Source organism: Moschus berezovskii, chromosome 2 (genome assembly GCF_049115385.1).
Source record: "Moschus berezovskii isolate FMDL1 chromosome 2, NW_MosBer_1.0, whole genome shotgun sequence".
Classification (NCBI taxonomy): domain Eukaryota; kingdom Metazoa; phylum Chordata; class Mammalia; order Artiodactyla; family Moschidae; genus Moschus; species Moschus berezovskii.
This window is the reverse complement of record NC_142461.1, coordinates 75,406,932-75,420,701: the sequence shown is the minus strand read 5'-3', so window position 1 is coordinate 75,420,701 and position 13,770 is coordinate 75,406,932. Positions and strand designations below refer to the sequence as shown.

The 13,770-nt window shown below is 38.5% G+C and overlaps 1 protein-coding gene across 4 annotated transcripts in view; it reads left to right on the top strand.

The window, feature by feature from the left end:
* Nucleotides 1-13,770, top strand: part of ZRANB3 (zinc finger RANBP2-type containing 3) — a 302,617-nt gene that overhangs the window by 194,449 nt on the left and 94,398 nt on the right. The gene's annotated exons all lie outside the window — the stretch shown is intronic.

Genomic DNA, 13,770 nt, shown 5'->3' with positions numbered 1-13,770 from the left:
TCTTAGTTCCGAAAAAGGGATCAAACCAGTGTACCCTGCATTGCAAGGCAGATTCTTAACCACTGGACCACCAGGGAAATCCCCTATACCTGTTCATATATTGATCCTTTTCTTTAGATGGGTATACTTTGATGAGGGAGTATATTTTATGCTTTCTCATTGAAAGGACTTCCATATATTCATCTTTTTTTGCCAGCTTTTGCCATGGTCTTACTACAAAATGGCTACTAGTCATCTTTTTTATATGTGAATCATTTTTAATTGGTATTATGTTTTTACATTCCTCCAGATATAGTTGTGTTTACATTCTGTTTGTCCTAAAGTGCAAGTTAGAGTGTTAGCTTTTAAATCTCAATATGACTATCAAACAGATTCATCATACACTGTTTGTTGCTGTTTTTACTAGCGTCATTGAACTTATACATGCTAATATGTCATCTTTCTCCAAATTTGAGATTTCCTTTATAACATAATTTTTTAAAGAGAGGTTTGTTAAAGTATAATTCACATATAATGAAATTCTTTTTAAAACATACTGTTTGATGAAACTTAACATTAAGTTAATCACCACTACAATCAAGATAGAGAACATTTCTATTACCCCCAAGTTTCCTCATGCACCTTTGTGGAGATTTCCTTCACACCTCCCTCTAGACTTTGGTGTTCACAGATCTGGTTTCTATCACTATTCAGTTCAGCTCAGTCGTGTCTGACTCTTTGCAACCCCATGGACTGCAGCACGCCAGGCTTCCCTGTCCATTACCAACTCCTGGAGCACTCAGACTCATGTCCATCGAGTCAGTGATGGACCACCTTACCTCTGTCGTCCCCTTCTCCTCCTGCCTTCAATCTTTCCCAGCATTAGGGTCTTTTCCAATGAGTCAATTCTTTGCATCAGGTGGCCAAAGAATTGGCATTGCATCAGGTGGCCAAAGTATTCTATCACTATAGTTTTGTGTTTTTCAGAATGTCACAAAAATGGAATCCCATAGTATATAGCTTTGTGTCTGGTTTATTTCACTTAGCAGAAAGTTTTTGAATATTCATCCATGTTTTTGCATGTGAAATTAGTTTTTGCATTTTTATAGCTGAATAGTATTTCAATATATGGATACATTAATATTTATATATCTATATTAATGTAACAATATTTAGAACTTCCTTTACCAGTCAGTGGTTATTTCGGGTGGTCTCAATTTGTGCTTTTATGAACAAGCCTATTATAATCATTTACGTGCAAGTCTTTGTATGAACACATTTTCATTTGCCATGAGTAAATAACTGGAACTAAGACTGCTGGGTCATATGGAAAGCATAGACTTAACTTCATAAAAAGCTGCCAAATAGTTTTTCAAAGTGTTATAGCATTTTGCATTCCAAGTATCAACATAGGAGAGTTCCAGTGTCCTCCATCTTTGTCAGCACTTGGTATTGTCAGTCTTTTTTAAAATTTTAGTTATTCTCTTTGGTATGTGTGGTGTCTCGTGGTTGTTTTAACTTACCTTTTCTTAATGTCTAATGCTGCTGAGTCACTTCAGTCATGTCCGACTCTGTGTGACCTCATAGACGGCAGCCCACCAGGCTCCCCCGTCCCTGGGATTCTCCAGGCAAGAACACTGGAGTGGGTTGCCATTTCCTTCTCCAATGTGTGAAAGTGAAAAGTTAAAGTGAAGTCACTCGGTCATGTCTGACTCGTAGTGATCCCATGGACTGCAGCCTGCCAGGCTCCTCCGTCCATGGGATTTTCTAGGCAAGAGTACTGGAGTGGCTTGCCATTGCCTTCTCCGTAATGTCTAATAATATGGAACATATTTTCATGTGCTTTTTAGCCATTCATTTTCTTTTGTAAAGTGTCTGCTCACATCAAGCCCATATTTATACTGGGTTATATGAGCCTTTGATATATCTTAGAAACAAGTTCTCTAACATATCTGTCATTTCCAAATAATTATTCCAAGTCTGTAGATCCATTTCTGTTTTCTTAACATTGTTTCAAGAACAGAAATTTTAAGTTTTGAAACAATCATGTTTATCAATTATTTATTTTCAGTTCAGTTCAGTCTCTCAGTCGTGTCCGACTCTTTGTGACCCCATGGACTGCAGCACACCAGGCTTCCCTGTCCATCACCAATTTCCGGAGCTTACTCAGACTCATGTCCCTCAAGTCGGTGATGCCATCCAACCATCTCATCCTCTGTTGTCCCCTTCTTCTCCTGCCCTCAATCTTTCCCAGCATCAGGGTCTTTTAAAATGTGTCAACTCTCTGCATCAGGTGGCCAAAGTATTGGAGTTTCAGCTTCAACATCAGTCCCTCCAATGAACACCCAGGACTGATTTCCCTTAGGATGGACTGGTTGGATCTGCTTGCTGTTCAAGGGACTCTCAAGAGTCTTCTCCAACACCACAGTTCAAAAGCATCAATTCTTCAGCACTCAGCTTTCTTCATGGTCCAACTCTCACATCCATACATGACTACTGGAAAAACCACACCTTTGACTAGATGTGGCAAAGTACTTTTACTTTGTTGGCAGAGTAATGTCTCTGCTTTTTAATATGCTGTCTAGGTTGGTCATAACTTTTCTTCCAAGGAGCAAGCGTCTTAATTTCATGGCTGCAGTCATCATCTGCAGTGATTTTGGAGCCCAAGAATATAAAGTTTGTCACTGTTTCCATTGTTTCCCCATCTATTTGCCATGAATTGATGGGAATGGATGCCATGATCTTAGTTTTCTGAATGTTGAGTTCTAAGCCAGTTTTTCCCCTCTCCTCTTTCACTTTCATCAAGAAGCTCTTTAGTTCTTCTTCTCTTTCTGCCATAAGTGTGGTGTCATCTGCATATCTGAGGTTATTGATATTTCTCCCGGCAGTCTTGATTCCACCTTGTGCTTCATCCAGCCCAGCATTTCTCATGATGTACTCTGCATATAAGTTAAAAAAGCAGGGTGACAATATATAGCCTTGACATACTCCTTTCCCACTTTGGAACCAGTCTGTTGTTCCGTCTCAAGTTCTAACTGTTACTTGTTGACCAGCATACAGATTTCTCAGGGGCCAGGTAAGGTGGTCTGGTATTCCCATATCTTGAAGAATTTTCCACAGTTGATTGTGATCCACACAGTCAAAGGCTTTAGCGTAGTCAATAAAGCAGAAGTAGATGCTTTTCTGGAATTCTCTTGCTTTTTCAATGATCCATCGAATGTTGGCAATTTGATCTCTGGATCCTCTGCCTTTTCTAAATCCAGCTTGAACATCTGGAAGTTTATGGTTCACATTCTGTTGACTCCTGGCTTGGAGAATTTTGAGGATTACTTTGCTAGCATGTGAGATAAGTGCAGTTGTGTGGTAGTTTGAGCATTCTTTGGCATTGCCTTTCTTAGGATTGGAATGAAAACTGACCTTTTCCAGTCCTGTCGCCACTGCTGAGTTTTTCAAATTTGCTGGCATGTTGAGTGCAGCACTTTCACAGCATCATCTTTTAGGGTTTAAAATAGCTCAGCTGGAATTCCATCACCTCTGCTAGATTTGTTCATAGTGATGCTTCCTAAGGCCCACTTGACTTCGCACTCCAGGATGTCTGGCTCTAGGTGAGTGATGACACCATCGTGGTGTTCTGGGTGGTGAAGATGGTTTTTGTACAGTTCTGTGTATTCTTGTCACCTCTTTTTAATATCTTCTGCTTCTATTAGGTCCATACCATTTCTGTCCTTTATTGAGCCCATCTTTGCATGAAATGTTCCCTTGGCATCCCTGATTTTCTTGAAGGGATCTCTAGTCTCTTGAGGAGACTAGAGACCTCTGAATTATTTATTTACTTTTTTTTTTATTGCACTAGGTCTTCATTGCTGTGCACGGGCACTCTCCAGTTGTGGCTGGCCAGAGCTACTCTTCTTTATGGTGCACTGGCTTCTCATTGTGGTTGCTTCTCTTGTTGTGGATCCCAGTCTGTAGGGGCATGGGCTTCAATAGTTGCAGCATGTGGACTCAGTAATTGTGGCTCGTGGACCCTAGACTGCATGGGCTTCAGTAGTTGAGCACATAGATTCTAGGGAGCAGGCTCAGTAGGTGTGACTCACAAGGTTAGTTGCTCTGTGACATGTGGAATCTTTCCGGACCAGGAATCAAACTCATGTCCCTTGCATTGTCAGGTGGATTCATATCCACTGTACCACCATGGAAGTCCTCAATTTTTTCTTTTATATTTTATGCTTTTTGAGTCCTAATTGATTTTTGCTTAATCCAGATTCAATAAGGTTTTCTCCAATGTTTTCTTCTAGAAATACTATAACCTTACATTACATATGTAAGTCTGTGAGCTAGTTTGAGATAATTTTTAAAAAATATTTGTTTATTTATTTGGCTGCACCTGGCCTTAGTTGCAGCAAGTAGGATCCAGCTTCCTGATTAGGGATTGAACCCAGACCACCTTCACTGGGCGCATGGAGTCTTAGCTACTGGACCACCAGGGAAGGCCTGAGATAATTGTGTGTGTGTGTGTGTGATGTAAAGTAAAGGTGGAGGTTCAGTTTGTTTTTTATTTTTCTTACATATGGATTTTCACATTGTTCCAGCCTTCTTTGTTGGAAAGACAGTTTCTCCCTTATTGAATTATCTTGGTACTTTCATAAAAAATCACTTGGTTATGTACGTATAAATCTGTTTCTGAACTCTGTTCTGTTTCATTGTTCTATGCATCAGACCTTAGAGGAATACTACACTGGCTTGATTTACTCTTTGTTTATAATACGGCTTGAAATCACATAATGTTCACCTCTACTTGATTCTTTTTCAAAATTGTTGTCTCTTATATGTCCTCTGCTTTTCCTTATGATTTATAGAATTAGCTAGTTTAATATGTACCATTTTCATTGGAATTATTTTGAATCTACAATTTGTAAGAATTGACTGGTCTGTTCAAATTGATTATCACAAGAAGTTCAGTTAACATCCATCATCATATATACTTAAAAAATTTTTTTCTTGTGGTGAAGACCCTTAAGATTCATCCTTTTAGCAACCTTCAAACATGCAATATAGTGTTATTAACTATTATCCCCATGCTGTAACTACATCCCGTGACCCATTTACTTTATAGCTGGACGTTTGTACCTTTTGACCTCTTTTACCTATTTCACTCACCTCTCCCTCTTTGTTTTGCCTCTGTCAACAACCAATCTGTTCCCTGTAGTGAGAGCTTGGTGGAGTGGACGGTAGGTGGTTTGTTTTTTCAGATTCCACATATAAGTGAGATCCCAAGGTATTTATATTTTCCATAGTAGCTGTACCAATTTTCATTTCCAGCAGTAGTGCACAAGGGATCCCTTTCTGTGCATTCTTGCCAGCACTATTTTTTTTCTTCCCTTTTTTTGTAATAACCAATCTAACAGATGTGAGATGGTATTGAATATTGTTTTCTTATTATTACTGAATTTCCTGATCCATAAAAAGAGTTTCTTTCTCCTTTGGTTTAGGTCTTAAATTTCTCCCAGCAATGTTTTCTAATTTTCTTGAATACATTTTGTTAGATTTCTTTCTTGGTATTTCATGTCTTTTATGCTGTTGTAGATAGTATTTTTAAATTTAAATTTCTACTTTTTCATTTCTAAATATAGATTATTGATTATTATACATTAACCTTTTATTTTGTAATCTTGCTACACTCACTTATGAGTTCTTATGACGTTTTGGTAAGTTCTTTGGGATTTTGTGCATAGATATCATTTTGTCTGCATATAAAGATACTTTTATTTCTTCCCTGTAATCTGTATGCCTTTTGCTTTTATTGCCTATCACATTGAAGGAACAGAGGATAATTTTGAACAGAAATGGTAGTGTTAAATAACTTTCCCTTGCTGCTAATCTTAGAATGAAATCATTCAGCCTTTTGCCATTAATTCCAATGTTTTCTTTAAGATGTTTATTGATGCTCTTTTTTAAGCTGAGAAAATTTCCTTCTTTTCCTAGTTTGTTGAGAGAAGAGATGAGACATAGAAAGTGTTTAACTTTGTCAGAGCAGTGTTAGTAAGAAGGTTCAGTTCAGTTCAGTTCAGTCGCTCAGTCGTGTCCGACTCTCCGCGACCCCATGAAGAAGGTAGCTACCATAAAAGTGGGTAAGAAGAAGACCGCTAAAATGTAACAAAATTATGCAAGGTAAGTGTCCTGGATATTTATTCTCAGTCAGTTCAGTCACTCAGTCGTGTCCGACTCTTTGCGACCCCAAGAATCACAGCACGCCAGGCCTCCCTGTCCATCACCAACTCCCGAAGTTCACTCAAACTCATGTCCATCGAGTCGGTGATACCATCCAGCCATCTCATTCTCTGTCGTCCCCGTCTCCTCCTGCCCCCAATTCCAGTGAGTCATCTCGTCGCATGAGGTGGCCCAAGTATTGCAGTTTCAGCTTTGGCATCAGTCCTTCCAATGAACACCCAGCACTGATCTCCTTTAGAATGAAATGAAAACTTAGGTTTTACACAAGCACCTTTATTTATAAAACCAAAAACTTGGCAACGACCCAAATGCCCTTCAAACAAATTGTAGTACTTTAATATAATGGAATATTCAATTAAAAGGAATGAACTGTTGACAAATGCAACAAATTGGATGACTCTCAAGAACATTGTACTAAGTGACAGAAGCCAGTATCAAAAGTTTACATACATCATGGCACCATTTTTACATTTTCAAAATGATAGAATTATATGATATGATAGAATTACAGTGATAGAAAGTATCATTATTCCAATGTAATTTTCTAGTGTTTAATTTCACTATAATTATATAAGAAATGATATATGTATCTTCTCATTAGGAGAAGCTAGGTTAAGGGCACATGGGAGCTTTATAGTACCTTTGCAACCTCTCATATGTTTAAACATTCAAAATAAAAAGTTTTAAAAATGTATAGAGGTAGTGGACAAGGAGCCAGGAGGCTACATACAGTTCATGGGATCACAAAAAGTCAGACATGACTGAATGACTGACACACACACACAGTGGACACAATAAAGTAATCTAAAAACAGAAAAAGTTCACATTAATCCAAAAGAAGGCAGAAAAGGAACAAAGAACAACTAGACCAAACAGAAAACAATGTACAGAATGGTAGGTTTAAGTCCAGTTTTCTTAATAATTGTATTAAATGTGAATGCTCTAAACCCAGCAATTAAAAGACAGTAACTGTCATATTACATTAATTATGTGATATCTATAAGAAGTTCTCTTTAAGTAAAAGGTTGAAGGTTAAAAATAAATGGATGAAAACAATAATCAAAAGAAAGCTGAAGGAGATATTAATATGAAATGAGGTAGGCTTCAGAACAAGAATATTAACCAGGATTGGAGAGGAGACTTACATGAAGGAGTCAATTCATCAGTTACTCATTAGAGTCATAATTATGTGTGTATCTATTAACTAAAACTAATAACAAACTTTTTTAGAAAACAGAAGTGAAATAAATATCTCTGAAATAATTTTATGAAGCTTAGATCAATCTGATACCAAAACTAGACAGACACATCAGAGAACTACAGACCAGTATCCTTCAAGAATATAAAAATCCTTAACAAAATAATAGCAAATTAAATCCATCAGTATGTAAAAATGTATTTATACCAGCAGTACAAGGTTTGTATAACACTGGATTAAGTAATCACTGTATTTCACCACATTAATAACATAAAAATGGAAAATCATATAACTATCCATTGAAGACATTTGATAGAATTCCACATCCATTCATGATAAAGCATCTCCGCAAACTAGAAGTAGAAAGGGATTTCCTCATCCCAATAAAAAGCATTTTTGGAAAACTTACTATCAACATCATAGTTAATGTTCAGACTGAATACTTTTCCCTAAGATCAGAAACAAAATAAGAATCTGCTCTTATCAATTCATTTCATCACTGTTTATTTCAACATTGTTTCTATAGCTGTGTAATAGGCTAGAAAAAGAAAGAAAATGTATGCAGATTGAAAAGGACATGATTCTTTGCATCGAAAAACAACACTTCAACCTACTAGAACTCAGTGAATTTATCAAGGTCATAGGATTCATGTTCAAGATACAAAAAGGATTTGTAGTTCTATATTACTAACAAAATTGGAAATTCAAATTTGTAAAATACAGTTTATGATAGTATCAATAAGCATGAGCTAATTTTGAAATAAATTCAAGAAAAAAAAATTCACTGAAAACTATAAAACATTGTTTAGAGAATACAAAGCAAATTTAAATGACAAGATAGATCATTTTCATGAATCAGATGATTTGGAAGATACCCATTCTTATATATAAATTAATGTATACAATCAATATGATACTAATCAAAATCCCTGTATATTTTTTATACAGATAGATAAACTGAATGTAAAATTTATATGGCAACCAATACAAAGCACTTCCTGTAGCCAAAATAATTCTGAATGAAGTTGGAAGACTCACACCATGTAATATAAATAGTTACTATAACATTGCAGTGGTAAGACTTTGTGATGTTGGCTTAAGGATAGACATTTAAACTAATGAACCAGAAAAGAGAGCTTAGCAGTAGATATTCATCAGATCAGTTCAGTTCAATTCAGTCGCTCAGTCGTGTCTGACTCTTTGCGACCCCATGGACTGCACCACGCCAGACTTCCCTGTCCATCACCAACTCCCAGAGCTTACTCAAACTCATGTCCATTGGGTCAGTGATGCCATCCAGCCATCTCATCCTCTGTTTTCCCCTTCTCCTTCTGCCTTCAATCTTGCCCAGCATCAGGGTCTTTTCCAAAGAGTCAGTTCTTTGCATCAGGTGACCAAAGTATTGGAGTTTCAGCTTCAGCATCAGTCCTTCCAGTGAATATTCAGGACTGGTTTCCTTTAGGATGGACTGGTTGGATCTGCTTGCTGTCCAAGGGACTTTCAAGAGTCTTCTCCATAACCACAGTTCAAAAGCATCAATTCTTCAGCGCTGAGCTTTCTTCGCAGTTCAACTCTCATATCCACACATAACTACTGGAAAAAACACACCTTTGACTAGACGGACTTTTGTTGGCAAAGTAATATCTCTGCTTTTTAATATGTTGTCTGGGTTGGTCTTAACTTTTCTTCCAAGGAGCAAGCGTTTTAATTTCATGGCTGCAGTCACCATTTGCAGTGTTTTTGGAGCTCAAAAAAAATAGTCTGTTGCTGTTTCCATTGTTTCCCCGTCTATTTGCTGTGAAGTGATGGGACCGGATGCCATGATCTTAGTTTTCTGAATGTTGAGTTTTAAGCCAACTTTTTCACTCTCCTCTTTCACTTTCATCGAGAGGCTCTTCAGTTATTCTTCATTTTCTGCCATAAGGGTGCTGTCATCTGCCTATCTGAGGTTATTGATATTTCTCCCAGCAATCTTGATTCCAGCTTGTGCTTCATCCAGTCCAGCATTTCTCATGATGTACTCTGCATATAAGTTAAATAAGTAGAGTGACAATATACAGCCTTGACGTACTCCTTTCTCAATTTGGAACCAGTCTGTTGTTGCATGTCCAGTTCTAACTGTTGCTTCTTGACCTGCATACAGATTTCTCAGGGGGCAGGTCAGGGGGTCTGATATTTCCATCTCTTTAAGAGTTTTCCACAGTTAGTTGTGATCTACACAGTCAAAGCCTGGAGATGTTCATATTGATTGTCAACTGATCTTAAGAAAGGGGACAAGATAATAGGGAAATGATAGTCTTTTCAACAGCTGGTACTAGGGCAGTTAGATAAGCAAAAGGAAAAAAATGAGCCTTGATCATTATTTCACACCATACATAAAAATTAACTTGAAGCAAATCATACATATATAAAAGTTAATTCGTAAAATTTTAGTAGCATACATATTTTAAAATATCCCATCCTTTGGATAGGAACATTTTTTTGATAGGATACAAAAAGCACATTCTTTAAAGGAAAAGTGAATGGGACTCAAACCCTTAAAATTTATGTTGTTTAAAAGTGTTCCTCAAACCCTTAAAATTTACAGTGTTTAAATGTGTTACATATGAAAGACACTGTGGCACTGAAAATGCAAATACAAAATATAGATGGGAAGAAAATATTTGCAATACATCCCCCCAGTTCCATTTTCCCATATCATAATTTTTGGTTTGATTGGTGTTCATTGTTTACAGTATAATGACTCTGTTAAACACTTCACAATTGAGCTATAATTACATTTCTTTTCTTTGACAACTGTTGTTTTTCTTAAAGTTAATAACTATCTTGTTTTTCATTTGTTTGCTTGCTAACTTAGGTTTCTTTGTTCTTAGTACTGACTATAGAATACAGCTTAAAAGAAAAGAATATACATGAGAACCTTTTAGATAATTTCCTGCATATGATAAGAAACCCAGTTGGAAGTCAGAAGTGTTGATATGTATGGATGCTACGTCACTTCGGTTGTGTCGACTCTTTGAAGCCTTATGGACTGTAGCCTTCTAGTCTCCTCTATCCTTGGGATTCTCCAGGCAAGAATACTGGAGTGGGTTGCCGTGCCCTCCTTCAGGGGATCTTCCCTCGTCTCATGTTGGGAGAAGCCTTTATATATGAGAATAGTTTCGATAATTTCCTGCATATGGTACAAAACCCTAGTTGGAAGTCAGAAATGATAGTAAGTAGGCAGTTGCACCTAATTCCTAGAATCCTTGAAGAAAAGTAAAGAGATGAAAAGTTAGTTGTTCCAGCTTGGAACATATTCCAAAAGATTATTGGTCGCAGAAGGCTAGCCCAACTTCCTAGTTTACAGTCCTTTTGCTTTCCCTGCCTAGTAGAACCTCTGTCCTCAACCACCTATGTAAGTTGTAACTGTTATGTCTCTTCGTGCGCTGTAATAATTAGTTCATAGCATTACCAGATTGAAATTCTTAATATATTGTCCCCAGAATATTATTGGTATCCAGTAGAGTCCAAAGTAATTATAGCTAATACAGTTTACCTACGTTGTAGTTGTAGGTAACATTGAGGGGAGGTATCTTACATTTAATATTGTTTCTGTGGGAAAATATGTTTCAGAATTCTCCCAAATCTATCTGTTAACAAACTTCTAAAATACCACACATTATAAGTTGGTAATTGTGTTGTGTGCTTACTAATGTTGTAGCTTCCTTTCTTTGGCTAAGTGTTTTCCTAACTAATTCAGCAGATATTTATTGAGTGCCTACTATGTGGCAACGATTATGCTTGGTGTGAGAGAGGCATGGTGAACAAGACATGGTGTCTACCTCTCAAAGAATTTGGAGTCTGTTGGGGAAGACAGTAAAAATAAATGTTCAACTACAGCAGAGTATATTGAGTGCCTGAAAAAACAGGATATTGAAGAGGGACATGGGAGAAAACACTTGGTCAAGTCTTGGGGATTCAGGATTCCAAGGAATGAACAAGTAAGATGTGTAACTTGTGTAATTTATCCTAAGGGTTCTGAGCAATCAGATATTGTGGAATAGAGTAAAATGATATGATCTGCACTTTCCGAAAAGAACAGTAGCTACAGGCATGCCACATTTTGTTGAACTTCGCTTTATTGCACCTTGCAGATTACATTTTGTTGTTGTTGTTGTGACAGATTGAGAGTTTGTGGCAACTGTGCATCAAGCAAGTCTTCTTGGCATTATTTTTCCAATGGCATTCACTCATTCGTGTCCCTGTGTCACATTTAGGCAATTCTCATGTTTCAGACTTCGTCGTTATTGTTATGTTTGTTACGGTGGTCTCTGATGGGATCAGTTATCTTTTGTAATTCTTTGGGGGTGCCTCGAACAGTTCGGAGAAGGCAATGGCAAGCCACTCCAGTACTCTTGCTTGGAAAATCCCGTGAAAGGAGGAGCCTGGTAGGCTGCAGTCCATGGGGTCGCTACGAGTCGGACATGACTGAGCGACTTCACTTTCACTTTTCACTTTCACACATTGGAGAAGGAAATGGCAACCCACTCCAGTGTTCTTGCCTGGAGAATCCCAGGGACGGTGGAGCCTGGTGGGCTTCCGTCTATGGGGTCACACAGAGTCGGACACGACTGAAGTGACTTAGCAGCAGCAGCAGCAGCAGCCTCGAACAGTGTCCGTATATGCCAGTGAACTTAACTAAGATACTTGTGTTCTGACTGCTCCACCAGCCAGCTATTCCTCTGTCTCTCTCTCTCTCCTCAGGCCTCTCTATTTCCTGAGACACAGCAATACTGAAATAGGCCAGTCAATAACCCTGTAATGGCCTCAGCAGTGTTCAAGTGAAAGAAATAGCTGCTCATGTGTCTCTTAACATAAAAAAACTTGGAGCGATCAAGCTTAGTGAAGAAGTCATGTTGAAAACTAAGGCAGGCTGAGAGTTAGGCCCCTTGCACCAAATAGTTAACCAGGTTGTGACCACAAAGGAAGAGTTCTTGTAGGAAATTAAAAGTGTTGTTCCAATGAACAAAACTGTCTTACTGATGGTATGGGAAAAGTTTTAGTGGTCTGGAAAGACAATCAAACCAGTCACAACATTCTCTTAAGCCTGAGCCTAATCTAAAGCAAGGCCCTATCTCTCTTCAATTCTTTGAAGACTGAGAGAGATGAGGAAGCTACAGAATAGTTTGAAGGTAGCAGAGGTTGGTTCATGAAGTTTCAGGAAAGAAGTCATCTCTATAACATAAAAATACAAGATGAATCAGCAAGTGCTGATGTAGAATCTGTAGCAAGTTATTCAGAAGATCTGGCTAAGATAATTAATGAAGATGGCTACATTAAACAATAGAGAAACAGCCTTCAATTGGAAAAAGATGCCGTCTAGGACTTAGGCTGGAGAAGGCAATGGCAAGCCACTCCAGTACTCTTGCCTAGAAAATCCCATGGATGGAGGAGCCTGGTGGGCTGCAGTCCATGGGGTTGCTAAGGGTCGGACACGACTGAGCGACTTCACTTTCACTTTTCGCTTTCACACATTGGAGAAGGAAATGGCAACCCACTCCAGTGTTCTTGCCTGGAGAATCCCAGGGAAGGGGGAGCCTGGTGGGCTTCCGTCTATGGGGTCACACAGAGTCGGACACAACTGAAGTGACTTAGCAGCAGCAGGACTTATGCAGTTAGATAGGAGAAGTCAGTGCCTGTGTTCAAAGCTTAAAGGGACAGGTTTACCCTCCTAATTAGGAGCTAATGTGGATGGTGACTTAAGTTGAAGCCAGTGCTCAGGTCAGTTCAGTTCAGTCGCTCAATTGTGTCTGACTCTTTGTGACCCCATGGATGGCAGCATGCCAGGCTTCCCTGCCCATCACCAACTCCCAGAGCTTGCTCAAACTCATGTCCATCAAGTTGGTGATGCCATCCAGCCATCTCATCCTCTGTCATCCCCTTCTCCTCCTGCTTTCAATCTTGCCCACCATCAGGGTCTTTTCCAGTGGGTCAGTTCTTTGCATCAGGTGGCCAAAGTATTGGAGTTTCAGCTTCAGCATCAGTCCTTGCAATGAATATTCAGGACTGATTTCCTTTAGGATGGACTGGTTGGATCTCCTGGCAGTCCAAGGGACTCTCAAGCATCTTCGCCAACACCACAGTTCAAAAGCATCAATTCTTCAGTGCTCAGCTTTCTTCATGGTCCAACTCTCAGATCCATACATGACTACTGGAAAAACCACACCTTTGACTAGATGGACCATGCTGTCTAGGTTGGTCATAGCTTTTCTTCCAAGGAGCAAGTGTCTTTTAATTTCATGGCTGCAGTCACCACCTGCAGTGATTTTGGAGTCCAAGAAAATAAGTTCTGTCGCTGTTTCCATTGTTTCCCCATCTGTTTG